Source organism: Hyperoodon ampullatus (assembly GCF_949752795.1).
Source record: "Hyperoodon ampullatus genome assembly, contig: scaffold_410, whole genome shotgun sequence".
NCBI lineage: Eukaryota > Metazoa > Chordata > Mammalia > Artiodactyla > Ziphiidae > Hyperoodon > Hyperoodon ampullatus.
Window position 1 is genome coordinate 64,248 of NW_027640603.1, and position 27,966 is coordinate 92,213.

At 42.1% G+C, this 27,966-nt stretch overlaps 1 long non-coding RNA gene across 2 annotated transcripts; it reads left to right on the plus strand.

Moving 5' to 3' along the window:
* The first annotated feature begins 227 nt into the window (after window positions 1–227).
* LOC307070099 lies at window positions 228–27,939 on the plus strand. 2 transcript variants are annotated; one of them, XR_013811530.1, is made up of 5 exons: window positions 228–552; window positions 13,423–13,534; window positions 24,893–25,023; window positions 25,950–26,038; window positions 27,541–27,939. It is a non-coding gene; the product is annotated as an uncharacterized lncRNA (long non-coding RNA). The 2 variants fall into 2 exon arrangements; XR_013811531.1 differs by lacking the exon at window positions 25,950–26,038.
* Window positions 27,940–27,966: the final 27 nt, after the last annotated feature.

Sequence of the window (27,966 nt, forward strand, 5' to 3'; positions counted from 1 at the left end):
ATAGTCTTCTTATTGGGGGGGAGGGGTGTGTGTGTGTGTGTCACGGTACGTCAAGGGCGGGAGTCGAACCCGCCACCCCAGGCCCCGAGGGCTCTCCTCGGGTCCCCACTTCGGGCCGCTGGGGGTGGCCGGGGTCAGCCGAAGACGTGCGTGCGTGCGTGCGTGCGTCGCGAGAGCGGGCGAGTTCACGGGGTGGGCCGCGCGTGCCGTGAGTGGTTCGCCCCAGCCCCCGGCTCACTGTGCTCGCCTCACGCCGGCCCGAGTTCGCAGCAGCGCTGGAGGCCCCAGGCCTGTGACCACAAAGAGGGAACCGGGGGCCGGACGGGAGCGCGGCGGCGGTGGCGGCTGAGGCCCAGGCCAGGCCCCCTCCCCTCAGCCGCCCGCCTGCCCGTTTGCCCCGCCCTCACCGGCGGCGCCGCGCCCCTCCCCCAACCGCCAGACTAGCACGGTGCGGGGGCCGCGCGCGAAGACATAGGGGAGAAGCTGGAGCTGAGGCTGGAGTCGCTCGTGGGGGCCGAGCCCGCCGTCTGCCTGTGGCCGCTGCAGGTCTACGTAAGTGCCACCCGTCCCCTCCTCCCGGACCCCCGCCCCTCTTCCCCCACGGCGCGCGCTGAGCCCACCGAGAAACGGAGCGACTCGAGTCGCCAGACCTTCTTTGGAGCCCCCCTTCCCCCCGCGCCGTGGTTCTCCGCGGCCGTTTCCAGCCCCCGCGCGCAGGGTGGGCAGAGGGGAGCCGGCGCCGGCCGGGGGCGCAGACTCGGGCGCGGGGACCCCGCGCTTCCGAGGGGCGCCCGAGCCGGTCTGCGGTTGGCTCTGCAGGGCTGGGGACCCAGGTCCCCCCGGGCCTGGACTGCCGGCGGGCTTGCCCTTCTGTACTTCAGGATCTGACATGTAGGGATTCTGTTTCCTGGTAGTTTATTCTTAGCGCTGTCAACGTGCTTAGGTTTTTTTTATTTTTGAGGGCACCCTTTCCTCCCTCTCTCCAGTTTTTTGTGTTTCTGTTTTGTTTTGTTTTAGTTAGGCATTTTGTCCCTCTGATGTTGAGTGGGTGGGCTGGCAGGACACTTGGAGAGGAGGCGTTCCGTCCCCTGATCTTGAGTGGCCTTTGGAAAATGACACGCCAAAGGGAAATTTACACAGAAGTCCGGTGATTCCAGAAATGCAGGGTGTCCGGCCAGGTGGGCGCCCGGCCTCTCGTCCCCTGTGGCGGCGTGGTGTGCGTGTACCTTGTCTCAGGGTTTACGCTTGGGCCCCGCAGCCCACCTTCCGGAGGGAAAGCGCAGCGGGCGCCTTGGGCCGGCGCCTTTGGGGCGCCCTTTCGTGCGCTCAGCTTGCGGGGGACCGGCCTCCAGGCGACCCGGCGGGGAAGCCCGCGCGACCCGCCCCTCGCGCGGGCTCCGCGTGTGTCAGTTTTGTGGAAACTGTGTTGCGACCGGGGTCGGGGTTGGGACGCTGGGACCGCCTGGGAGCCGATGTTGACTCCGAGGCCCGGTTCTCCGCAGTTATCTGAGGTCCGAGGGTTTCCAGCCCTCCACTGCGCACTGGCGCTTTCTATTTTTGCCCTTCCTGTGCCTGGAGGCGTGGCTGAGCCTGGGCTCTGGCTTTTCCGGTTGGGTAACTCCGGGTGGCCCGGTTGGGCGGCCTGAGCAGCAGTGGGCCGGGCGGGGAGACATGCCAGGGGAGGGAAACTGAAAGTGGGGAGAACCTTCAGAACTCCAGCTGATCCACTTGCCTCGCCTCCCCGCCCCTCTTACTGCACTTGTCATGCACGGGATGGCTGGCCGGCGCATTTTTCAAAATGTAATAATTTGTGTGTCCTTAGTAGCCGTGAAGCATAGTTCACTTGTAGTGCACAGTTGTAGTTTTGATCGCCATCAGGCGGCAGAGCAATCCTGTCATCCCATTTGCTGCCCTTTGGCGCCAGGGTGACCCTCTAGCCTCTTGGCCACTAATCTCCTCTCTGTCCCTAAGGTTTTGGCTTTTCCAGAAAGTCAGATAAACGGAACAACAGCATGTAGCTTTTTGATTCTGGCTGCTTTGGCTCAGCAAAACCTATGCGAGATTCCTCCCGGGTTTGTTTTTTTGTTGTTGTTGTTTTAAATATTTATTTAGTTAGTTATTTACTTGGCTGTGCCGGGTCTTCGTTGCGGCACATGGGATCTTCATTGCCGCGTGCAGTATGTTTTAGTTACGGCGTGGGGGATCTAGTTCCCTGAGCAGGGATGGACCCCGGGCCCCCTGCATTGGGAGCGCGGAGTCTTAGCCACTGGACCACCAGGGAAGTCCGTCATCCCTGTTGTTGCGGGTATGAGAAGCCACTCCTTTTTCTGGCTGTGTTGTATTCCATTTTCTGTTTGTCCATTCGCCTGCGGGTGGCAGGACTTGTGGGATGTTTCCACTTTTGAGGGGATCAGGAATAAAGCTGCTGTAAACATCCCAGGGCAGTTTTCCATGTGAACTTGGGTTTTTACCTCACTTGAGAAAATACTCAGGAGTGGGACTGGGGTCTGTGCTAAGTGTATGTTTAACAACCCTCCTGCATCTTAGAAATTGATATTTTTGAATATTGGAAGAGTTTAGAAATCCACTGTGACCCAGCACCCAGGCACTTGAAACGAAGTTGGAAGTTCATCTGGAGATGGTCACGTTGTCCCCGTCACTGTCTTTTATTCGAGGCAGAGCAAGGCCACAGATTTGTAACCCTTGTAAGGAAGGCCTCGTGTGTCCAGGCCCTGGCAGGACCTGGCTTTCTAGTGGTGGGCGGTTCTGCAGTGGAGAGCGTCTTTCCCTTGCTGGCCGGACCTCGCTTGGCAGGGTGCGGGGTGTGCTGCCTGCGTGGCCGGGCGCTCTTTCTGCCGGTCAGCAGCCGTTCCTGGTGTGTCTGTCCTACTACCAGGCAGGCGGTCAGGGGCCCTAGTGAAGTGCTCAGCGAGCCGCAGCCTTCCTAAAGTTTGCGGGTAATGTCTGCTACCCTCCCATTTCCCTGCTGAGGAATTTTGCTCTCTGATGGGAAGTGAGGAGGCAGTACTTTATAAGAGTTCATATTCTGTGATGACTCGATGCTGAATACATTAAGAAAATGGGCTCCTTCCAGAAGCTTAACTTCTCGGAAGGTCAGATTACGTATGTGACTGCACGTTTGAAATGAGTGAGCTTGTTTGTTCATTGATTCATTCATTCTGCAAGCACCTCCTGGATATTTACAGTGAGTGTTCCAGGGGGCGTGGAGGACAGTAGACAGTATTCTTCTTTCTTTTGATTTTTGAATTTTACTTTATTTTTTTATACAGCATGTTCTTCTTAGTCATCAATTTTATACACATCAGTGTATACATGTCAATCCGACTCGTCCAGCTCAGCACACCACCATCCCCACCCCCCCGCGGCTTTCCTCCCTTGGTGTCCATACGTTTGTTCTCTACATCTGTGTCTCAACTTCTGCCCTGCAAACTGGTTCATCTGTTTGAGACAGCTTTGTACTTCCCGCTTCCAGGGGCTCTCATGTGGGCGCTGCGAAGCGGGGTTTTAGATGGTGCAAGGTGGAGGGTGGGCACTAGAACCGGTGCCCAGTGCCCGGGTGTGTGTGCGCTAGATGGGGCGTGCGGCCTAGGACTCCTGCCGGCTCGGTGACCCCGGCCGAGTGCCTTAAGGCTTCTAGGTCTCAGTGTTCTCATCTCTAGCATGGGCTGAACAGGACTCACTCTCTCTGGAGGTTACAAGGTCGCACTGTGTTAATGTTTGTAGACCCTACAATGTAGAACACTTAGGACAGTTTGGAGCATCGTTAATTGTTCCACAGATGTTACCTGGTCTGTTGAACGACTTTGCCTGGTACACGCCAAAGCGATTAGGAAATTGATATATCCCAGCTTCATTTCCTTTCCATTAAAACAGGGTTCAGGAAAAAAAATCTGTTTTTCAGTAGTCGTATCATATAGTGGAAAGAGCACTGGTGTGAAGGCAGCTTAGGGTTTGAATTCCAGGGCTTATGCTGTCTGTGGCCTGGACAGGTTACTTTTGAACTGCAATCCCCACACTTGTAAAATGACATTAAAAACCACTCTTTCTGTGGGTTCTTAGAAGTAATTAAGCAGGTTATGTGTGTAAAGTAGCCTGGCACTTGAATGAGTTGTCAGAACCAAGGGCTGCTGGAGACGATGCTTCTGCCCTAGGTAATCTCCCCTTCTACTGGGCGGCAGGTAAACACAAGCACAGTAGTCAGTGCTGTGGAAGAAGTGAGTTCTGGTGCTGCAGAGCATAGAATCTTTTTTTTAAATTTAATTATTATTTTATATTGGAGGTTAGTTGATGTACAATATTGTGTTAGTTTCAGGTGTACAGCAAAGTGGTTTAGTTATTCATATATCCATTCTTTTTCAGATTCTTTTCCCGCACAGTTTGTTACAGGCTATGGAGTAGAGTTCCCTGTGCTATGCAGTAGGTCCTTGTTGATTATCTATTTGATACAGAGTCGTGTGTATATGTTAATGCCAAACTCCTAATGGATTCCTCCCCCCGATCTTTCCCCTTTGCAGAGCACAGAATCTTGGAAGGGAAAGTTCAGGGTAGGCTTCTTGGAGGAGGTGCCATCCTTTCTAAGGATTTGTAGATGGTCCTGGGGTGGCAGGAGGGAGCAGTGTGTGTCAAAGTTTGAGAAATATAAGAAAATATGGCAAAACTAAGGTATAGGACTGGAACTCAGGGTTTGGGAAAGAAATGAGAGTTGATACTGGAAACTTAGTGGGGCCCAAGAGAAGGGGGCCTTGTTTGTCCTGTCAGAAGTTTAGATGTTTATCCTGAAGGCTGTGGGAAACCCTAAAGAACAGTGAGATGGACTTGTGGTTTAGAGACTCACTCGGACCTCCATGTGCAAGGCACTTGATTGGGTGCAGGGTGAATTGTAATCTAAGGTTCCCACTTAAGTTATAAAAGGTGGGACTGGATTTTGCAGATCTGAGAGAGAATGGGTGAGGCCTGGTGACCAGTTAGAAAAGGGAGGGCAGCAAGCGTGGGTGACAGTTTACAGCTGCATCTTTTTGAGAGATACAGAGCACAGTAGGAAGGGATTGGGGGTGGGGAGAGGATCTTACTTCATCTTCAGTGCTTTAGAGGGGCCTGGTAGACAGGTCTGGGCCCAAGGTTCAGATCTGGGCTTTTGGTGAGGAGAGGTGTTTGAAGGCATGGGAGAGACTTAGGTTACCCACAACAAGATCCAAAGAATCATAGGTCTGAGGGCTTTTGAAGTGGGTATATTGAGGAAGTTTATAAGCTGAAAGAAAGCAGCCAGCAGAGAAAGGGTGTGAAGATGTAGGAGAGGAAATGATTGTTCATTTGTTTTCAAAAAGCTGAGTACTCATCGTGTACCTGGCCCTTTTCTAGGATCTGGGGTTCTCACCATGTGTTACCTCTTCTGCAAGGACAGTTCAACTCATCCCCTGGTGAAGAGAAGTCAGATTATTCTTTGCATCCCATTCAGGTGTAGGAACTGTTCTGTACCTCTGAAGGGACTTTACTTAACCAGAGTAATAAGTTAGAAATCAAAAGAAATTAGAGCTGGAAGGGACCTTAAAAGCCACTGTACTTAATTTTGCCTAATATTTTACATTGATTGTAAGAAAAATGCAGAGCCCATTCTCTTCAGAGTTCCTTCACTGAACTTTCTTTATGTCTTGCATCCAGTGGGTCTATCTTGTAAATTTTGGCCTCCTCCTAAATTTGCTTCTTCATCCACATTACATTTTGCCCCGACTATGGTAGAAACTGCTGGGTGGTTTTGCGGCCCCTGGTCTCAGTGCCTCTAAGTTCATCTGCCTACTCGGGTTGAGTGATCTTCTAACATGACAAGATATGCCTAAAATAATGCTGCTAATGGCTTGCCCACACAGAGTTAGTGCATACTAGCCGCGCAGCATGTGCTCTGCACAGAGGCCTGTAATCTGAACTGTGCTTCGCCAAGCCTCCTGGGGCTCTTTGGCCCTGAGGAAGGGGAGCTTTTTGTGATCACTCCCTTTATCTAATTGGTCCTTCAGCAGCGGGGCGCCTTTTTCTAATCAGCGGAGGCACCCTTACTCAGCCAGTGGTAGCCCCAGGCCTCATCACCTGTGGGATACAAGCCATGCTCTCTCCCAGGCTTGCTTGGGCCAACATCTCTATTTTTATTTCTGTCTCTTCTCACACTTGGACCCCTGGTCTTTAGTCATCCCCACCTGCAGTATTTACAGTGCCCAGCAGGTGTCAGGCTCGAGTGTCTTTTCACAGATGTTCCCTCTGCAGTTAATGCACCTTCTACTCCACCTCTGCATAGCCTCATCTTTCTCGACTGTACTTCAGGGTTATCATGAAGCCGTCACTTAGCTATAACTTTTGGCCTCCATAGGCACTTCTGTGCTTAAAGGTTATGGTTCTTTATCTCATGTGATTGAAATGTTGAGTTTATAGATCTTCGTCCTTAATGAGGCTTTAAGGACAGGAGTCATTTCTAATCCTTAGCACAGAGCAGATGCATTTTAACGGTGATAAAATGTATGGTTTAAATGACTCACTTTACAATAATTTTGCTTTAGCTTCCAATAGAAATAAAGTTTCCAGATGTTGTGTTCCTGCAATAAGAAATAAAGATGTGACCTTCCAGTTGTGTAAAGCTCATCAATGCTGTGTAAGTGCGTCGGGTGTGCTAAGGAACGTGGATCCAAGTGGGCTAGTTGTGAGAGAGAGAGACTTAACTATGTTAACAAAGGTAAGCCTTCATTGTGTCCTGCCAACATTTGATAGTTGCTTTTTGGCAAACTAAAGCCATAAAATTTTAAACTGTTCCTCGCCATTAAAGGGATTGAATATTGGGCCACTTTGGTGCACCTGTGTCTTGCGAATTGTCCAGTTGGAGATGGAGGTTTAGAAAGTGAGTTTCAGTCTTGTTTAAGTCTCTTCCCATCAGACTGGCCTCGTGATTTCCTACACACCATGTTACTTCCTGTCTACCTTTCCTTTGTGGTGTTCATGCCTGGATTGTCTCCTGTACCTGCTCAAACCTTGGTCCATTCTCATTTGTACCATGGAAGTTTGTCATGCCGGATACTGTCAGAACTAATTTTACTTAAGTTTGTGTTAAGGTGCAAAGCACACGTTTTGTATATTATCTGTTTTTTGTGTTTGTTTATATTTTTATGGTTTCTCTTCAAGAAATATTATGAGTAGGGAAATAACGAGATGTAAAGAGAAAAAAGTCATCATTCTCTTTCAAGTTGTTAGAACATCTACCTGCAATCATAATGCATTGTGGTATGTGTTAAAATAGGAAATATATGTCATGTCCCGTAGGAGCAGGAAAGTCAGTGGTGTTGGTGAGGGTGTGTCATGGAAGTAATCACAAAGCAGGTGACTGCTGGTTGGGGTCCTGAAACATTAGTGTGTGTTCCCTGTGTCCAGTAGTGGTCTGGAGGGGTCAGGAAGCGTGCCTTTCAATTTGAGGGAACAGAGGGTTTGAGGTCCTCTCTGTTCTATTGCTCTAGTGTAGTATACTGCATAGCAGCTCATAAAATACTGGGTTTATAGTTGGTATTTAAATCGCTGATTGATCATCAAGATTGGGATGTGTCATTGGAAATGAAAATCGCAAGAGTCTTATGCTTTTTAGGTTTTTCCTTTTTTTCTGATGTCTCAGAAGGCTCTTTGACGGGGGGCTTTTTATTCTCCCATACAATTCCATGAATACTTATACCCTGGCACTTATTTTAATGGCATTTTCAATTTATAAATGTCTCTGAAACACGTACTGTAAACTATTTGAGGGTAATGACCATGGCCATTGATGACACATCTTAAATGTGCATCGTGTTAATGTTTGAGTGTCAAGTGGTCTACCATCAGTGCTTCCTTCTTTCACCAGTTTTCTTCCTCATTTCCTTCTCCACATTTGTCTCATTTTTCTACTCTCCCTTTTGCTTCTCTATTCTTGCTTTCTCCTTCCCATTGCATGTGTCATTCTTCTTCTTCTTCTTCTCCTTCTTCTTCTCCTTCTGACTTCATTATTATGGCCAACCAAAACCTTTTCTAGGATTGTCTCTATCTTCCTTTCCTCTTCATTGCCATCCACAAACTCTTAGAGAATATTGTTGCTTGACTCCCTTACTTCCTAGCATACCCATGTATTTCCTGATCACTTTAGAACATTGAAAAAGGTTGGAATTTTTAAAAATAGGTAATTATAATCAGTCTTCTTTCACCTCTGGCATAAGACTCTTCTTCCTCAATCTGACCATTCTTAAATCTAGAAGTACTCCAGCTCATTGGTCTCCCTTACCCCCATGTTTAGGCCAAAGAACTTGTGAAACCTTAGCCCTGTTTAATACTTGAATTTATCAAAACATAAAAGGGCTAATTCTGCCTAAGGGCACCAAAGAAGAATAAAGATGCCACAAATAAACGTTTAGTCCAGATTTATAATGGACTCTTAAGTGCCTAGTTGAGTGCTAACCGTTAACTCACTTGAACAACAGGGAGGTCATGACACAAACTAACATGTTAATTGTATAGACACTTCACTTCACCATTCCTCAATGTAGCTGATAAACTGCATCCAGTTAGCTTAAATAACATGAATGATGAATTTCCCTGCGTATATAAATTGGGAGTTCCTAAAGTTTTCTTTTTCCCTTTGTACAACTACTGACTGCCACCTCGCTTGGTCAGTGCAATAGAAAATGATGACTAAGAAACACATTGTCTCAATATCAGTGGACATAATGTCCTAGTAGTCTATAAAAATCTCAAAATTCTTAATCTAAAAGGTAGTTCTGCCAATCTTATATCCTTTTCCTTTGTTAATATAAATATCCAATCTATGAAGGTCTCAGTTTCCTTACTTAGAATATGAGGTGGATAGATTTGCTAATATCTAGGGACCTTTCCAGTTTTAATATTCCCTAGTTATAAGGGCTGAGCCAAATACAATGGCTCCCTTAATCATTAACCTCGCTCATGATGAAAGTTATCAGCAAGTTCTACTTGTAAGCGATCAAACATTCATATCCATGTATATTGTAGCACATTGACTTTTACAGAACTCAAAGTAACACAACATAGTTACATTCATAGACTTAAGGTCACTGTGGTATACTTTACAATTTTTCTTTTCCCTAGGAAGGAAATGTAGATCCCTAGGAAGGGATTTCTTTCTCTGCCTTTCAGTAATGTGAGCCTTTTATTATCTCTTGGATCCTAAAAATGGGTAGGGTTTTGGCAGGTGGAGCTTAGGACAGACATTCCAGGTGACAGGGACAACACGAGAAAGGGCAGAAGGAAGAATGGATTTTCAGAAAGACTTGATATCTTACATGGTGAGAGCAGTGTTTCACAATCTCTGTCCTGCAGAACACTGGTTTTAGATGATGTTAATGTAGTTACAAGACAGAAGCATTTGGGAAGAGCTGTACTCTACATCCCGACATGAAATTCAAGTTTCACTTTGTTACATTACATACTCTGAAAAGTTTTGGAGGAAGGAATTGATTTATTTTTGTTTAATTCAGTCTTACTCACAGTTACTTGACAAACCTATATTCAGCTGATGGGACTGTATTTTGTGAAAGGCCAATCGGAGAAATGGTGAGATGGAGCTTAGGATATTTCTCTGTTGGGACAGGCATGTGATTATTTTTCTTAGAATTCTTTACTGTTTGTCCTAACAATTGTTACTTTGCAGGAGTCAGTTTTTTTGTTTTGTTTTTTACATCTTTATTGGAGTATAATTGCTTTATAGTGTTGTGTTAGTTCCTGCTGTATAACAAAGTGAATCAGCTGTATGCATACATATATCCCCAGGATTCAGTTTTAAGCCTTCTGTTTTTACCTGAGTCATTAGGACTCTTAGAAAGCTCAACAATCCTGGGGTCTTCATCTCTGATGTAGTTTCCAGAAGCTCCTGGCACTTACCACTATTTCCTCTTGATTCTTTTCCTCGGACTTAAGACTTCTTACGATTATGAGCTGATGGTTTTCTCAGCCTCTAGTGTCAAAACCAGCTACCTCACTCATCTTCATTGTCTCAGTTACAAGGTGCAATATTTCCCATGTTTATATGTGTCAAAATATAAGTCAGGGATTGATACATAGCATATGCGTAATAAGAATTGTATTTCTTTTTTTCTTTGTTCAAAGGTATCCAAACACTGGCCAAGTTCTTAAATTGAAAGTAGAGTGATCTAATTTATTCAGCTCATCCAACCATCAATATTGAATATTTGTCTTTTTTCTTACACATATTTCTTGTATTCCAATTGTGACATTCTAGAGCACAGTGAGCACATTTATAACTTATTACTGCATTACTGCCTTGGCTACCTTGACCAAAATTTACTTCATACAACTGACAGCCTAATTAACCTACTAGAGTTTTTTTTAATGTACGCATACATTAAAAAAAAACTCTAGTAGGTTAACTGCATTGCTAATAACTGAATTTTTACATCTCTATGCACCCATGTATCCAACACCAGATCAAGATATTATAAAATATTTCTAACACCCTACACGGTTCTCTGTTCCATTCTCTCCCAGGGCAACACCTAAGCTGACCTCTATCACCATATATGACATACATGGAAAGACACAGTGTGTATTCTTTGGTATCTGGCCTCTGGTTACATATCATTATATCAGTAGTTTATTCTTTTATTATGTTTTCCTGATTTTTTAAACCTAGACATTCATACAGTGTCAAAGTACCACTGAGTTCTTCATATTATTATGCTGACCTCCATCTTTAGGGGCTTTCCACAGTCTTCCATGTGTCTTTCCACCTACTTTCTCTTCCGTCTAATTATGTTTCATTTAACCAACCTCAGCCAGCCTTCCCCCATATTCCCCAACACGTAGCACTCCTGTGTTCAGCCAGTTTTGTCCCCTATTCCATAAGGCCTTTGTGCCATTCCTGACACTGTGCCTGTTCCCTGCCCGGAAGGCCTGTTCCCTACCCTCTATATACTTGTTCAAGACTCAGTTTAAATGCTACCTGTTCTGAGAAGTCTTCTCAGAAGAAGCCAGTACTTTTTGGAATCCTTCTTTAATGAAATCCCATAGCAAGTGTAATCTGTCCTCCCTGATCTGGTAATTAATTATCCATTGTTCCTATCATAGAGTGTTTGTTTTCCTTGTGTGCTGTTATTATTTATTGAAGCAGATTATAGTGACTTGAACCAGGAACTGGGTCATTTTCCTCTTCATTTTAGTGCAAGTTTCTGTGATGTGAAGTTAAACTCTTTTTCCCTCACTTCCCATTCACCCTCAGCAGTTGTTAAACATAAAGTACAAGTGAAACTTATTGGTTCACAGGTTTTTGTGGTCCTTGGTTCTGGTCCTTAGGTCTAAGCTGCACTTTCTGTAGTGCTAATTTGACTGATTTCTTATTGTCACATAACTCAGGAATTAACTAAATCATTACAAATTTAGATACATATAAGATAGTATTAAAAAAAACAGTGGATATCAAAAGTTTTGGCCTGGAGGAGAGTGTTGTATGAGTCCTAGTTTGGTGGGGCTCAGACTTAATGATCGAGCCTACCAGTATTCCACTGTAAGTAAGAAAGAGGTATGCAAATATATGGTTAATATTTAACAGTGTTGATAAAAAAGAGAAGAGAGAAAGGGACGACAGATACTTTGAGGGCTTTTTGGAATTCATGAACAATTATGATTGGATGGGGAAAAAGAAAAACCGGGGGCTAACCTCCCACAAGTGAGGTCAGAAAAGAGGGAAGGGCTCATCTGGTATGCAGGTAGAGAGGTTTGACCTACAGAATCTTAGAAAACCTCAACAATCTGAGCAGCGTTGGCAAGAGGCAAACTAAAGGGCTAACAAAAGTCTGCAAAAGTCTCACACAAAGAACTTTGGCATGGTGTTCATCATCTAGCTAATCCTAACATGCAGACATTGATGAGAGTAAAGTCAGGTCTTTGCCAGAGTGGGTTTCTTATTTGGGCAACTGGGTCAAATGAAGAAAGGCAGATGTAGGCTGCCAGAGTAATAAATAAGGAGAGGAAAAACAAAAAGAACGAGACATATCATTCATCAGTGATTTCCCCCCAGTCTTCTTAGCCTCCACCTTATCTCCATCTTACTGGTAACACAGGAACTAGACTGAACAATCAGGTAAAAGGTCTCTACAGTAACTGAGGTAATATAGAAAATGAAAAAATAAAACATAAAATTGTAAATTTTCTTCCTAGGGGTAATTGAGATGATAGTTCAATAATAACATAAGATCAGGTGAAGTCTAAAGAAATTTTAGAAAAGCTGGATAAAGTAAGAAAACATCTGTTCGCTGGCATCTGAATGTTAGAGACACCAAGACATGTGGGCCAAGTTGTGGAGAGAAGGGAAACACAGATGCAAGCTTGACATTTGGTGCAGCTTTTCTCCTTTGGGCATTTGCTGATTCAAATCTTACAGCCTAGGAGCTGAAAAACCATGGAGTTCAAAAGACTCTGACCACAGAAGCCAAAGGGCAACAGCTCAAGCTAAAGGCAACAACTAATGGAATGACAAGCTAAGTGTATCTTTAGTCTCACAGGGCTGCGGGAACCATTACATTTAAAGCCTAACAAATACAAGGGTAGTTGGGAATAGGGAGAATGCAAACTTTCACATGGTAATCCCAAAGGGCAACACCCGTAGAGGAAGGACAAGACAGAAATAGACCAACCTTTACACAGACTGAAAAACGGCTGTGAATGAGCTCAAACTGAGAATGGACTAAGGTTACCAGTCCCTATAGTAACTGTCTGCCATGGGCCAAAGTAAATCTTTTCAAGAGAAAGATAACAACATCCAGAATGTGGAGGTATCTTTATAGTTTCCTAAAATAAGTTAAATTAAGCCCAATTTTAATATAAAAATAATTGGACATACCAGGAAAAAGACTAAATGATGAAAAGTTCAAAAAAAGAAAAAAGAAAGAAAGAAAAAAGACAATATAAAGAGACACAGGAGGACAAGAGTTAGCAGGCCTTGGTTAAAAAACAGCAACAACAACAAAACTACTATGGTTAAACAAAGAAAATAGACACATGGCAAATAAGCATATGAAAAGATGCTACACATTCCATGTCATTAGTGAATTTTGAATTAGAACAATAATGAGATACCACTACACACCTATTTAAATGGCTAAAATCCCAAAACTGAAATACCGAAGTTGGTGATGATGCAGAATAATTGGAATTCTCATTTGTGGCTAGCGGGATACTTGGCAGTTTCTTACAAAATAAACGTACCTTTACCATACAGTGATCTAGTAATCATGCTCTTTGGTATTTACCCATGGGAACTGAAAAGTTATGTCTGCATAAAAACCTGCACATGGATGTTTATAACAGTTTCTTTCATAATTGCCAAAACCTGAAATCAACCAAGATGTTTTTCAATAGGTGAATGGATGAACAAACTGTGGTATATCCGTACAAAGGAATAGCATTCAGCAATAAAAAGAAAAGGCTGTGAAGCCATGAAAAGACATGGAAGAAGCTTAAATGCATATTGGTAAGTGAAACAATGCCAATCTGCAAAGGCTCCATGCATATTATATGATTGCAGCTATTTGAAATTTAGGAAAAGGCAAAGTGTGGAGACAATCAAAAGGTCAGTGGTTGCCAGAGGTTGTGGGGAGGGAGAAAAGGATGGATGAAGCCCGGAATTTTAATGGCAGAGAAATTCCTGTGTATGGTTCTGTAATGGTGGATACAGGTTATTGCACATTTGTCAGAAATCATATAATGGGGCTTCCCTTGGTGGCGCAGTGGTTGAGAGTCTGCCTGCTGATGCAGGGGACACGGGTTTGTGCCCCGGTCCGGGAAGATCCCACATGCCATGGAGCGGCTGGGCCCGTGAGCCATGGCCGCTGAGCCTGCACATCTGGAGCCTGTGCTCCACAACGGGAGAGGCCACAGCAGTGAGAGGCCCACGTACAGCAAAAAAAAAAAAAAAAAATCATATAATGTACAAAACAAAGAGTGAAGTCTCAAGTAAAGCATGAACATTAGTTAGTAATAATGTATCAATTGGTTCATTAACTATAACAAATATATTACCCTACTGTAAGATGTTAATAATAGGGGAAACTGGGTTGAGAGGTAAGGAAGTATGAGAACTCTGTCCTTTCTGCTTAATTTTTCTGTAAACTGGAAACAGCTCCAAAATAGTCTATTAATTTGTAAAACAAATCTAGACCTGCATACAAAACTTGCACGTAAATCCAACCACAGCAGCATTATTCATAAGAGCCCCAAAGTGGAAATAACCCAAATGGCCATTTACTGTGAATGATCAATGAAACGCAGTAATATCCACACCATGGAATATTATTCAGCCATAAAAAGAAATCAAGTACTGATACATGCTACAACATGGGTGAACCTTGAAAACATGCTAAGTAATTGTATGATTCCATTTGTATACAATGTCCAGACTAGGCAAATCTGTAGAGACAAAGTATATTAGTGGCTGCCTAGGGTTTGGAGAAGTGGGGGAGTGAGTGACTTATAATAGATTCTTTTTCTTTGGGGGGTGGATGAAAGTTTTACAATTGATTGTGGTGGTAGATGCGTAACAGATCAAATTGTACACTTCAAATAATACGGAAAGTAAATTATATTATTATTTAAACTTAAATTATTATTTAAACTATTATTTAAAATTATGATTAATGTATTAAAAAAAGGACAACCTATACAGTTTAAGCAAAAATGATCTGTGAAATGCAATCAAAGGAAAATTGTAGAATTAAAAAAGCTGAAATTAAGCACTCAGAAGATCAGTTGAACAGTACCTTAGTCAAACAAAAGAAAGGATTACAAATGTCATTTAAAAAATAACTACACTGAAATTTTGAGGGAAAAGGATGGAAAACAGAGACAAATGCATAAGACATATGGAGTATATGTAAAACACTGTGTCTAGCCAGGCTCAAGTCAAACAGCCTAGGGAGCAGACACACAGCCTACCTGAATCACATGGACTTCTCCAAAGGAAGGATGAGGTTCTTATGCCAGAAGTGGAAGGAATGAATTACAAAGACAAGGAACAACTGTGCACTATAATGTAGATATACATCCATAAATACATAGGTTCCCTGAGGTTGTGATATGGTACAAACGATAAAAAAAAAGATGAGACTCATAGTAGAGGCTGCTAGATTCTGCTGAGGAAAATGTCCAGGGAAGGAAGAGTTGATTTATTTAGTTATTTTTTTAGACTCCACATATAAGTGACATCATGCACTGTTTGTCCTTGTCTTATTTCATTTAGCATAGTGTCCTCCAGTTTTATCCATGTTGTCTTAAATGATAGGATTTTCTTCTTTCTTAAGGTTGAATAACATTCCATTGCATATATATATACCATATTTCCTTTATCCATTAGTCTACTATGGACACTTAGGTTGTTTCCATACCTTGGCTCTTGTGAATAATGCTACAATGAACATGGGAGTACAGATATCTCTTCAAATAATGATGATGTTTCCTTTGGATATAGACTGAGAAGTGGGAGGGAGAAAGAGCTTATGACACAAATTGACCATGTGTAAAAGATGTTGTAGGAATGAAAAACTCCGAACACCTAGGAAGAAAGGGGGAGCATGGAGTATTTGGAAAAGACATTGTTCATGGTCATACATAGTTTAAAATTATGACATTTCAGTGAAACTGTATGCATGCAGGCTTGCTTATATTTCAGGATTTGAATACAGTGCAAAGAAGTGTTGCTAAATTTTCCATCAACATCAAAAAAAGGGTGGAAATGTTTTTTCTTTTATTATGAAACGGGAGGAAAGGCAAGCCTTGTAAGCAGCATGAGGACCACTAGAATTTTCCCTGATGATAGTGGTAATTTAGGAGAAGAAGAAGGATCCAAGGCCATAGAACAATTTTGAAAGCAAAATAAGGCTGCTGAATCTTCACCCAGTGTAGGAGATGAAGCTTTAATGGCACATGATGAAGTGGCCACGACACAGCCGGCAGAGCTGGTTGAGTTGTTGAAAATGGCTCTTGAAGCTACAGGAATTGGACAGGAGTCGTAGAAAAAGAACAAGGTAAATGCAAAAGAGTGGAAGGACAAAATTCATCAAGAGCAAAGTCAAAAATAGAGAAGAAAAGCAGTCAACTTGGCAAGTAAAACCAAAACCTTGTCCTTTAGAAAGAACAGTAAAATAAGCAATATTTGGCAAATATGATAGAGATGGGACTCGTTATAAAACAGAGAGAATTTTTTTTTATTACAAAAGAATACTGTGGTAGCTTTTTACCAACACATTTGAAAATCTGGACAAAATGGCTGATTATTGATAAGTTATATGCAGCCAATATTTACTTCAATTTGAGTAGAGAATACAAGTAGCTTTATGAAATTAGAAAATATAATCAAAGATATACACCTTAGAAAGACATCAGTTATTTTCCAATGTATTAAAAAAGCTAGAAGAGTCCTAATACAAAAATGAGATATGGAAATTTACCCAAAAAGTAAATAGAAGTACATTTCTTTTAAGATCTTAAGTTCGAACTCATATTAGCAAATAGATTCCAGCAACAAATATTTAAAAAGTCATTGTGATCAAGAGGGATTTACCGCCATAAAGCAGATTTTTTAAAGTAGGGGAAAGTTGGAATGAGGAAAGAAATGTCCGTATCCAATATCAAAACACTCCAGATTTCAGTAGTTTAAAAAAATGTAATAAGCTATAACAGTACATCAGTATATTATTAAAGCAGAATAGGAACCCAGGTGTATATGAGAAATAAAATATAGGGTCAATAAAGTACAGGCTGTCCTCACTGTGGAACTACAAAAATGATCATCCAAGCTGAACTGTGCAAAGTTGATCTTAATGATGATCAATGGGGAAAATATTATTGTTCTATGACCTTAAAATCTTTCTGACAAAAACACTAAAAACTTTCTTGTTGGTTGTAAAATTACAGATAGACTTAAAAAATTAGTAACTCTTCTATTTAGTTAATACAGTGCCATAAAAAACATTAGAAATATTGAGAATTAACATGTTTTATTCCATTGTAAAAAGCTTATGAGAGGGCTTCCCTGGTGGCACAGTGGTTGAGAGTCCACCTGCTGATGCAGGGGACACGGGTTCGTGCCCCGGTCCAGGAAGATCCCACATGCCGTGGAGCGGCTGGGCCCATGAACCATGGCCACTGAGCCTGCGCGTCCAGAGCCTGTGCTCTGCAACGGGAGAGGCCACAACAGTGAGAGGCCCGCGTACCGCAAAAAAAGAAAAGTAAAAAAAAAAACAAAAAACCTTATGAGACTTCTAGTTTTGAGTCCAGCATGGAAGGAGCTTAGAAGTTGCCACTCTGTCCTAACAGGAAATATCTGAACACACTGAAAAATCAACGATTCTTCTTAGATTCATTAGAGAAGTGAGGTCACAGGAAAAATCACCATGACCCAAATTGGAGAGGCACAGAGCAGATACAGAGAATAACAACTTACTGGAACAGAAACCCAAGAGCAGAAATCTCTGTGGAAAGCAGTAGTGAGGTAGGAAAACCTGAACTGTATTTGACAGATTGCTGGAGGCTTGTGTGGAAAAGTCTGTGAGGTCAAAACTCCAGGGAAGCCCCTATCCTTTTGTGAGTTTTGTCTCTTGAGCTCTACCAGGTTGTGACCACCAGGTGAAGGTGAAAGGAAAATCCCCTTGGAATTCTGGCAGGGGGAGGGTGAAAGGAGCAATTTTGAAATACACCAGAGCATTCTGCTCTTCTTCATAAGGCCTGCCCTCAGGAGAAACTGTTTTACCAGAGGCCTAACCTATGGGGATTTATCAGAGCCTAACTGACCTGGGGGAAGGGAAATATCCTACCCTGACCCCTGCCGGCCTTTGTGTTTCACCTAAGGTGAGCGAAAATACTGAGAGGCACTTGTGACATTCATAGCTAAGGAGCACATGCTCATTACAAGACTGAGACCTAATCATAAGACTAGGTATGCTTCTATAACACCACATCTCTAAAGGACTATGGACTGCAGTGAATTTCACCAGCACATTGTGTCTGGATTTTCAAGGAAGAGAAAAGCGAGTCATATAAAATGTTTGATTAAAACCAGAAGTGGCAGAAAAAGAGTGGAATGTAAAAAAGGAACAGAGAACAATGGCAATAAATATGAAACAGTAACAAATATGGTGGATGTTAAGTCAGTGACATCAAGAATCATTCTAAATACCAATGGTGTAAATACACCAGTTAAAAGACAGAGATTGTCACAGAGCATCGATAAACAAGATCCAAATATAAGAAATCTGCTTTAAATATGAAGGAACTTATAGCTTAAAAGTAAAGGGTTGGGGAAAGCTGCATCATGCTAACACTAATTAAAAGAAAGTTTGAGAAGCTGTCTCAATTTCAGACAGAGTTAAGAGCAAAGGAAATCATCAGGCACAAAGAGGGCATTATCATTCCATAGTGATAAAGGGGTCGGTTCTCCAAGAGACATCACAGTTCTTCATGTTTATGTGCCTGTCACCGAAGCATCAAAATTCGTGACACAACAATGGATAGAACCGCAAGGAGAAAGAGATAAATCCACTATCATAGTTGGAGATTTTTATACCCCTCTATCATAAATGGACAAATCTATCAGGCAGAAAGTCAGTACAGACAAAGCTGAATTTAACAACACCATCGACCAAATGGGTATGATAAACATGTACAGACGACTTCATCCAACAACAGCAGAATACACATTGTCTCAAGCTCACATGAAGTATACACCAAGACAGACCACATTCTGGGCCATAAAACACACTCTAATAAATTTGAAACATCAGAAATCATATAAGGTCTGTTCTCAGACTGCAGTGAGGTGAAACTGGAAATCAATAACAAAAACAAAGCTGGAAAATTCCAAAATACTTGAAGATTAAACGGTTCATTTCGAAGCAATACATGGATCCTGCTGTCTGTATGAGAACTGAATAACATGCACAGTGGCCAAGCACCTACAGACTTTGAAAGAAGTGACCTGATGGTTCACTGATCATGATACACGTCTGTTATATCCCTGGTGATTTGTGGAGTTAAGAACTAGCTGTGAAGTTTGTACTTTATGCCCTTCCTCACAGTTAATATGGCAGTAACTGAAATTTGATGGTTTTGTTGGGGTCCTGGGATTATTTAACTAAATCATGGTAACTGAAATTCATGCATGGGCGAACCGTTCAGAGCGAGGGCTGCTTGTGCAGCATACATTTGGTAATGTTCCATTGCAAGAAACAAATACCTACAAGAATGTAAAATAGGATGAGAAATCAAATTCTTGTTATGAGGAAGTCTGTCCCTAAGCAGAACATGAAACTGAGATATCATAAAGAAGAAGGAGAGTTGATTTGACTTCATAAAAATTAAAGAATTCTGCACAGCAAAAGGCAACCCAAACATAAAGATAACTGACAAACAGGGAAACATAATATAAATATTTGACCATGGATTTGGCCAACATTTCCTTTTCTTCACAATGGTATGAGGAGGGGAACTCTCAGTGAGGCAGACCTCATGAATCAATAGAGGAGAGGTTAGACTAAAGTCCTCATATGGTGTGGATTTAATTTTATGGAATGCAAAGTACCTGCCAACAGACAATGGAGTATTACCAGTCTTATCCAGATCCTTGGCAATGCAAGTAGAGAAACCTTGAGTAACTAGATGATAGATGAATCTCTTTTCTGTTCTAAAAGAGGAGGAGAACAATGAACAGAATGTCTGTTTCTCCAGGGCAGAAATCCAATATTGTCTCTGTAGCACTGAGCTTTGCAAAACATGGAAACGCACAGTCTTTAGCAAATCACTCTTAAACAATCAAGGGGGAAAGAAATGGAAAGGCTAATGAATGTGCCAATTACCTTTGTAGCCCTGACTGTTGAAAATGGTGGTGATGGGAAATATGTGATGCCACGTATGTGAAACTTAAAGAGCACAGCGATTCAAATGGAGTAGAGTAGGGAAGAATGCATCTGATAACCCACCCAAGGTGAATTATTTATAGTCTCGACTGGGAAATGTTGACTAAGAAATGAGAGGATACAGGCAAGAGCAGCTCCTGCCTAAATACGTCCAATACTCCTAAGGAATCCCGCGGACGACTGTGTCAGAGCGGAGCTGACGAAGGGAGTAGAGTAAGCTCAGAGATCATGCCCTTGTCAGATAGCATACGGAGAGCATTACTGATTCTCAGCAAATCATTACTGATCCTCAGAAAAATGCACTGTGACTGTGTCTAAAACTTGACTGGAATTTTCCATAGATGTGTGATACTGGATTTGGGTTTGCAGCTGCACTTGCCAAATCACCTTTGCAAAGCACAGTAGGTCACAGCCAGGGGAGCAAAGGCTGCTCTGCTCTTTCTCAAGCAGAAAAGGATTTTAGACGTGCCCAGTTGTGTCCCACCAAAGATGGGGATAGCAGATTACGAATTAGTGATTAGTACAGTATCTGTGATCCCTGGGCTAATTTCCGTCTTGAAGCTGGGATATAAAGACTCAGGTGTTGGGTGATGAGCCACAAGCCCTCTGAACAGGTGCGTAATCAGGACTGGATAGGATGAATTCAGGCCTGGGCATCTGGCATCTGGTACCAGCCCTTTTTTTGGCAGGTTGCCTTTAGACATGTCCCTGACACCTTTGCGTCTGTAGCTTTTCGATCTTGTTGTCTGGTTGTTTAAATACCTAAAATGGTGCTAACACTATTTGGTGGCATATTTTATTTTAAAAAAGCTTCCATTACTCCGTGCACATCAAACAGTAAATGCTTTCTCTTAGTAAACCTGCATAACAATTTTCTGAACTCTTCTGCTCTGGGCAAGAGTCACAAATACACCAGGTAAATAAAGTGAAAGATGAGACAGTACATAGTGTTTTATTCAATTGGCTCTTGATACCTAAGTGTGACTCTTAACCAAGGATTATGCAGTAGTTAAGGACACAGATGAAAGTTGTTTAGAGTGTGTCCTAAAGTCTCACTGGTAGAATTTAAATCTCTACGCTGGAAGTTGTAGACCCAAGACAGATTGCTTCCCTAAACTTCATTTCCTGCATCTGAGAAAGATAATAGTATCTACCTTGTAGTAGACTGAATAATACCATTGCCCCCAAATGTCCACGTTCTAATCCCCAGAACCTGTGAATGTCACCTTAAATGGCAGAAGGGATTTTGCCAATGGGATGAAAGTAAGGGTCTTGGGATGGGGAGATTTTCCTGGACTACCTGGATGGGCTGAAATGTAACCACTGGTGTTCTCATGGGAGAGAGGCAGAGGGAATGTTTACTCCAAAGAGAATGTGATGATGAAGTGGGGGTTGGATTGATGTGGCCAGAAGTCAAGGAATGCTGGCAAGGAAACAGATTCTCCCTAGAGCCTGTGGAAGGAGGATGGATGGGCCTGTCAACTCCTAGTTTCAGCCCAGGGAAACTGGTTTTGGACCTCTGTCTTCCAGAACCATAAGAAAATAAGTGTGTTTTGTTTTACGCAAGCTCATTTGTAGTAATTTGTTACAGCAGCCATAGGGAACTAATGCGTAGCTCTAGGAACTATTTCTCCAATTAAAATGTGTGACTGGAAACACACTTAGTGGCATGTCTGACACACAGTAGTTATGCTACCGTAGGTTGTTCTTGGAAACTGGAGCCGTGGTTTTGAGGGATCATCAAAACCAGTACAATGGTTGCCATGTTTCTCCTTGTTCATCCTGGTGACAAACCTTTAGAGAGAGCTTCATCCTTTCCCACAGGAACCCCACCCCTGTTACTTAGAGGGAAGAAGTTATGTCTCACTTAAGGCACCTTCTTCTTTTCCTTTCTACTTTTTTTTTCATTAATCTTCATCCAAGTGGCCTTTCTAAATTTTAAAGAAAACAAAACCATTTCTCAGTGGATTCAGATACTACCCCAAGTTAATATACCCACCAAGTTCTTGTTCTTCCGGGTCACATCACTAGAAATTTCTGAGCCTAAATCCTCTTTAGTTTCTAGGATCACTCATTTTCTCATTTCTCCCTCCTCCTTTTAGTTCAGTCTTGTCAATTTCGTCCCTTCCCTAAACACAACTTATAATAAGGTGACACAGCAAAGTGATGAAAGTCTAGACGGTCTGGTTTTAATCCTGGGTTTTTGCCACCTACTTATTGTGTGGCATTAGACAAGCTTTTCAACCTCTCTGGGCCTCAGTTTCCTCCAAAACAGGTGAATATTACGAATAATACCTACCTATAGGGTTGCCATTATGAGGATTAAGTGAGTTAATATTTGCAAAGCACTTAGAATAGTACTTGTTATAGTCCAAGCACTACAGTTGTGCTTATTAATAATAAATGCAATTCCAAGAGTATAACTTACTCAACTTTCTGTCATAACTTTGAGATATTTATTTGGTGTAATCCATAAGATCGTGTTTCAAGGGAAACAGAAAAGTATTTTTGAGCGATTGTCCACGTGGCTAGCTTAGATATTTCACCACAGTCAGTGTTTCCAAGTGTCTATACAACAGCCTGGGCGAGCCCTGTAGCAAACTAGAAATTGATGGAGCTCGTGTTTTGAACCCTTTATCTCAATGTCCCCCCCAACCCCAACCAATCCCCATATCTTTAGACATAAACTTTCATTTGTCCTCTGTCTTGTGAAAACCTACTTCTAAGAAAGTCTCTGATCCTCCAACTTAGCGTGAATTTAAGACAGAAGTACTGTTTACCTCAGAGAGACAACTTTTCAAGAGTGGTTTTGTTTGGTTCGGTTTTTCTGTCTCTCCCAGCTCCTCAGCACTGGACAAATCCAGGAGGTGCGTATTATGGCTCTACCACTTAGCACCTGTGGGATTCTCCGAGCCTCGGTTTTCCTACCTGGGAGGGGCATCTGAAAACCATCTGGATTTCAACCAGTACTCCAGGTAATTCTGAGGCAGGTAGTCCTTATTCCATATTGAGCCAAATACTGGTTTAGGCCATCAGTGAGATCTCACCAAGGGTCTCATGTATCTTGTAAGATTAAGAATTTTGTATGGCACTACTTCAGGCTAAAACTCTGGTCAGTAATAAGCAGGGTATTTTCCCTGCATGTGTCTCTCAAGAATTAGAGAAAGTTCCTGTCCTGGGACTGCTGAGAGGACCACGCCCAGGTCTGTCTCAGGTAAAGTGTGAACTGCTGGTCAGGCAGCCTCACTACATCACATCAACCTGGGTTCACGGCAGTGACTGGCTCAGGGAGGGCCTGGGCAGTCTCATAACAGTCAAGGGCTGTTTCTGGATCTCTAAAAGGAAAATATTTAGGACAAGAAAGACATGCATCCGTGAGTCTGAAATTCTCAAATCTTCCCCAAGCCACCTTCTAATTCTTGAGAGACATATGCAGGGAAAATACCTGCTTATTACTAATCAGAGTTTTAGCCTGAAGTGCCTTAAAAATTTTTAATCTTCCAAGATACATGAGGCCCCCTTGGTGAAATCTCACTGATGGCCTAGAGCAGTATTTGGCTCAATATGGAATAAGGACTACCTGCCTCATAATAACCTGGAGTGCCAGTTGAAATCCAGATGGTTAGCTCTCCCACAAAGCAAGGAAATTAGGATGATGGGGCCAGAATTATGCATTTTCCATAATTAGTAATTAGTCATTATTTATGGCCTAGCCTAAAAGCAAGTTGGTCCCCTTTCTTTTAAGATCTTATCCTTACTTTGGTCTTACAGCTTCCAAACTGAGAGGAGAGGGAGAAGCATTCTGGCAAAGGATGGGACCCAGCCAAGGAAACGATCCTGAATTTGAAAATTAAAAAAATAATTTATTATGGGCAAATAGTGCAGGGAGGAAAAAAAGAAGGTGGGTGAAATTTTGGGAGAAGTAATGAAATCTTGTGAGAAGGTAGTAGTTGAAGTAAAAAGCAAACTAAAATATAGCATGAGTTTAAATAATTGATAACGACAGAAGTAGGGGTGCCATACCTAGAGAGAAGAAAATACAGTCCTACCATTCTCTTGTCCCCAGGACTGAGCAGAACTTAAATAGTTAATATAACTTCTTGGTTTTCAACCCTTGTTGTCAACCTGTAGATAAAACACAGGAATCTTTGCTGTGATTGCATAAGAAAATGTGAATGTGATCCACACAGACAAATGAAACAAACATGGTATTGACAGAAGGTGAGTTGTACAACTGTAGAGGAAAGACAGAGAGCTGTGGGTGCGCAAATAGTCTCATGCAGAAAGAAAATGATGAGATTAGGGGGAAAGTTGATACCATAAGAAAGTTGATAGTATAGCTAATATTTCTGGAGAGCTTCTGCATGTTGGATACTAAAGACTGCAAATGCCTTATTATTATTTGCATCATCATGAGCAACTCCGTGTGATGGGTATCATCTATTTGCTCGGTTTACTGGTGAGGAAACAGAGGCCCAGAAAGGTTATATAAATTACTCAGGATTGCAGAGCTAATTAACTGAGGAAGAAAGCTTCCAAGCCAGGTGGTCCATGTCCAGATCCAGTGCTTTTAGCTACTATGCTAGCACTTCTCCCATCAATAAAGCTAGGAAAACTACATGAAGTTACAAAAGAGAAGTAGTATGAGTAATGACATGAATATGATGTATTGGAAAAGAAGAGTGATGAGTAGTAATGGGGGTAGGAGTTTATCTTCCTCCTTCACGTTAGGGTGTTAAAATGGATCTAAAATGGATATAGCAGGATAAACATAATGTTTAGAATTATGGGGGTGACATTGAAGTAGTGAAAACCTGTCTCTGGAGAGGGGAACTGGGGTTAGACGGGTTGAATTTCAGTATTATTTGAGTTGCTATCATGTTGATGTATTATTTTCATAAAAAATACTTTTATTATTTATTTAGAAATAACTTCCCTGGTAATATTGCCAGGCACCACAGACAGAAGGTGTGGAACTATTAGAAGCAACCTGGATATCAACCCTGCTTCTGGGAGGCAGTTCTGACTACAAGGGCAGGAGATTCTCTGAAGCCAGGTAGCAGGAGTTTTTTTGTTTTTTGTTTTAACATCTTTATTGGAGTATAGTTGCTTTACAATGGTGTGTTAGTTTCTGTTTTATAACAAAGTGAATCAGCTATACATATACATATATCCCCATATCCCCTCCCTCTTGCGTCTCCCTCCCACCCTCCCTATCCCACCCCTCTAGGTGGTCAGAAAACCCTGAGCTGATGTCCCTGTGCTATGTGGCTGCTTCCCACTAGCTATCTATTTTACATTTGGTAGTGTATATATGTCCATGCCACTCTCTCACTTTGTCCCAGCTTCCCCTTCCCCCTCCCCGTGTCCTCAAGTCCATTCTCTATGTCTGCATCTTTATTCCTGTCCTGCCCCAGCAATCCCACTACTGGGCATATGCCCTGAGAAAACCATAATTCAAAAAGAGTCATGTACCAATATGTTCATTGCAGCTCTATTTACAATAGCCGGGACATGGAAGCAACCTAAGTGTCCATCGACAGATGAATGGATAAGGAAGATGTGGCACATATATACAATGGAATATTACTGAACCTTAAAAGGAAATGAAATTGAGTTATTTGTAGTGAGGTGGATGGACCTAGAGTCTGTCATATAGAGTGAAGTAAGTCAGAAAGAGAAAAACAAATACCGTGTGCTAACAGGTATATATGGAATCTCAAAAAAGAAAACAAACAAAAAAGGTTCGGGAGCAGGAGTTTTGATCCTCTGGAACCGCAACAAACAACTCAGAGTAAATGAATCAGGCGCCTGGGTGCCTGGAGGAGTCTGGAAGCCTTTCTGTGATGGTGTTCTTTGTTTTTACAGGTCTAATCTCATAAATGTTGCACTAGGCTCAGTGCTGTGCATTTTTAGGCTGAGTTATATTTTTCCACGTGTGTACTTCATAAAAGTAAGCACTTTTATGCTCCCTTTAAAAAGGGGATCTCCCAGCTGAATTGCCAAGTGAAAGCTTTCTAAGGAATTCATTAAGCATACAGATATGTGCAGTATCTCCATCTGTCATTGAAGTGAGTATGAATGTATGTATGTATATCTGTCTATCTATCTATTTATCTATCTATCATCTATCAATCATTATCTCCCTGTTTACCTATCTGTATCAGTCTGCTTAGGCTGCTATAACAAAATATCATAGACTGAGTGGTTTAAACAACAGAAGTTTCACACAGTTCTAGAGTCTGGGAAGTCCAAGATCAAGGCAAATCCAGTTCCTGGTGAGTCCTCCTTTTTTGGCTTGTAGAGGGCCACATTCTTGCTGTCTCTTCACATGGTGGAGAGGGAAAACTCTGGTGTGTCTTCCTCTTCTTATAAGAGCTAATCACATCATGGCAGCTTCATCCTCATGACCTCTTCTAAACCTAATTACCTCCTAAAGGCCCCACCTCCTAATTCCATCATACATAAAGGGATAGGGTTTCAACATATGAATTTGGTGGGTGGGTGGGCACAGAAATTCAGTCCTTAACTCTGTTTATCTATCTGTGTATCTATCTGGGAATCTATCTATCTATCTATCTATGTATCTATCTTTGTCTCTCTCTCTCTCTCTCTCTCTCTCTTGCTCTCGCTCTCGCTCTCGCTCTTGCTCTCGCTCTCGCTATCTCTCTATCAGCTCTCTATCTATGTATCTATCTATCTTTGTATCTATCTCTCTCTCTCTCTATCTCTCTACCATCTCTCTATCTATGTATCTATCTATCTTTGTATCTATCTATATCTACCTGTCTATCCATCTATCCTTATGTAAAGAACAGTAACAATGGCTTATATGTCACTTCCCTACATTATTTTATCCTTCCAAAACTCTTGAGAGGTCAATAGGCCACAGGAAAAAGCACTGAGTCCACTTAAACACTTGAAGGTTGAATTAACTGTTTGTGATCACTCAATCAGTAAATGGTGTGCATGGAATTCCACACACATCTTCTCTGTCCTCCTTTCCTCCTTCCCTCCCTCCTACTTGCTGACTCTATTCCAGCCACATTATTTACTAACTCTTCCCTGAGGACACTGGCATCCTTCCTCTGGGCCTTGCAGAGGTTATTCCCATGATCTGGAATGCTTTTCCCTCAGATGTCTGACTCATCTGCCTCTCTCTAGACTGTTCAGATTCCACCTTCCCAATAAGACATATCCTGTCTACCGTTTAAGTTGAAAGCCTTGCTTCACTCTGCCCACAATCTCATCTCACCATATACTGCTTAATCTCCATAGCATTTATTACTGGCAGACCTACCAGATAATGCACATGGGTTTCTGTTCTCCCCTCCACAGACTCAGGAATTTTGCCATTATGAAACCTAGTGGAGGCCCAGCAGAACTCTAGGGTCAGCCAGAACTGGGCACAATTATAACTCTTGTGATATGATATTTTAGTGGGTTAGCTCAGAGCCAAGCCAGTTATTAAAGAGGATCTTTTCTGCTATTTTAAGCAGCTTGGTACATTTGAGGTCAACTTAAATTTTCCATAATTACAGAGCAGGTACGAACTCTTCCTTTGTTTCTCCAGACACATGAACCTGGATGCCAAATCCATCCTCTCTGGGTGTAGTGGGAATGTATGAAGATGACTGGCCTAAGTCTCAATTGAATAAAAAGATGCCCCAAAAGACATTTCAGCATTATCGAAGAGTACAATCATAAAGTGTGGTTCCTTATCACACATCAGGGATTATCTAGCCTCCAGTGTGGGTTTTTTTTTTTTTTTTGCAGTAAAAACGTGTCATTTTATATTTTAAATTTGCATTATGAAAATAAGTCTGTACACGAAGTAATGCATATTGAATGAATATGAATCATGTAAATTTGGTCATGGCATTTAAAGTTGGCCTTGGCTTTGAATTATTTTTAAATTCATAGAAAATATTGAACTTCTAATAAAATAAATAAAACATTTTAATAATTGATATTAATAATCAACTTCAAAATTTCTTTG